Source organism: Curcuma longa, chromosome 4, assembly GCF_044706935.1.
Source record: "Curcuma longa cultivar G26 ecotype Majalengka, Jawa Barat chromosome 4, ITB_CL_G26_1.1, whole genome shotgun sequence".
Lineage (NCBI taxonomy): Eukaryota > Viridiplantae > Streptophyta > Magnoliopsida > Zingiberales > Zingiberaceae > Curcuma > Curcuma longa.
The window spans coordinates 1,197,779-1,199,640 of record NC_133864.1 but is presented as its reverse complement, the minus strand read 5'-3'; the positions used below and the strand labels follow the sequence as shown (position 1 = coordinate 1,199,640).

Below are 1,862 nucleotides of genomic sequence, written 5' to 3'. Positions count from 1 at the left end.
CTACTCATAAATATGATCTTGTATAGTTTCTGCCAACTCGGAACGCACTTCATCAATTTGTTCCCGAGAGTACTCCACTGCCAAGAACTATGAACACACATAGATTATGTTAATGGAAAACCAATCAAAACTTACTTTGCAAAATGATAAATAGTTTATTTAAAGTTGTTTGGAACAAGCAATAAAATATTACTATTGATCGTAGTCCATCTCTTTCGATAGTTTCAGCTTCAATGATTTGTCTCATAAATCTCATCACATAATAACCACATTGTTTATCATCTGGTTGGCGAGGAGCCTATGGTAATTGGAAACAATCTGTTAAAGACAAATATACACATTAAAATATATGTTCAACATAATTACACATACCTGTACTAATTCCCACACAGGTTTTTTTCGACCCTTTCCTTCCCTTGTTTGAATTAAACAATCTTAAGGCCCTGCATACATTAATAATATTTGATATATGAGTGTTTTACTGAGTGAATGAAAAGCCCAATAAAAAAATGAGTGTGACCTCACATTTCCACTATATATTTCCAATCGTCATATCGCATGCGTGCACTTAGAGAATCCAACAAATATACAACCTCCTTGTAAGGGTCAATGACAGTGAGAATCCAATGATAACTGCACATAAACACATAATTAGTGCATCAATTCAATAAGTTATCAAAAGGAAGAAATTGAAAGTGATGTATTAATTGCAACTTACCCAACATTACATGGCACCAAAACTAGTTGATCTACTGATGCACGACTCAACCTATCTGCTAAAAGACTTGCCCTTTGGTTCAACCTTTCAAGTTTCCCCTTGTTGTCGCGTGTAGTTGTCGCTATATATGGGATGCTGTGTGGATTCACGAATTTGAATTTCTACTTCATGATATCTGTCATCATGTTTTTTATTGCAAATTGCAAGAAATATTCAACTCCTAATTCATATTTATATGATAGTCTATCCTTTGATATCCATTCTTTATCCATTCTTGTTACAACTAATCAACTGACAATGAGCAAACACATGCATATCATTTTCACAAATCAACTAACAATAATCAAAATTCACATCATTTTTACTATATTATTTTCACATCAACTGACAATGATCAAACTATTCAAATTTCACATATTACTAATCAATTGACTTTGAACACATGCATATTATTACTCAATCTATACATTTCAATATTATTGTAATAGTTTGTATAAACATTTTTACAAGACATAGGAAAAGATTATAGTCAAAGACACAAAGAAGTGAACGGTAACTTACCTTCTATCTAATGGTCAGGTTCGTTAGGGTAAACCTCCAAACATAGCACGACCTTAAGAAAATCCAATGGCTTATTATCTAATGGTCTAACCTGCTAAGAATTTTAGAATCGTTATTATAACCCTAATCGAAGAAAAAAGATCGAAGGTATACCTGTAACTCGGAGGAAGTGTACAAGCTCATAAACAAGCGGAGGGCGAGAGAGGAAGGTGAAGCGGCGACCTGCGCCCAAGAGAAGGCAACAAAGACCGCGTGTGGACGAAAGTGCTCCCGTTGAGGATGAAATTGGCGCCGCCTGTGTGTTATACTACGCCGGGATCAAGATTCGGAGAGGATAAGTTGGTCGGAGCGCTGAGAGAGGAAGAGGCATGAGGAGCAGAATGCAGCGAGAGGGGTCGAGAGAAGAGGAGAGGCACAAGGAGTAGAAGGTGTGTGGCGAAATACCCGAAACAGGCCGCGGACCGCACAAAAAGAGGCGCTAAAACCAATTCCTCAACGATAACACTTTTCAAAAACCATTGTCTTTCACCCCAATAACGCGTTAGTAGACAACACTTTTGACAACTATGTTGTCTTTGACCCA

At 36.8% G+C, this 1,862-nt stretch overlaps 1 pseudogene; it reads right to left on the bottom strand.

The window, feature by feature from the left end:
- Nucleotides 1-1,462, bottom strand: LOC141826312 (uncharacterized; annotated as a pseudogene).
- Between the last annotated feature and the right edge of the window lie 400 nt (nt 1,463-1,862).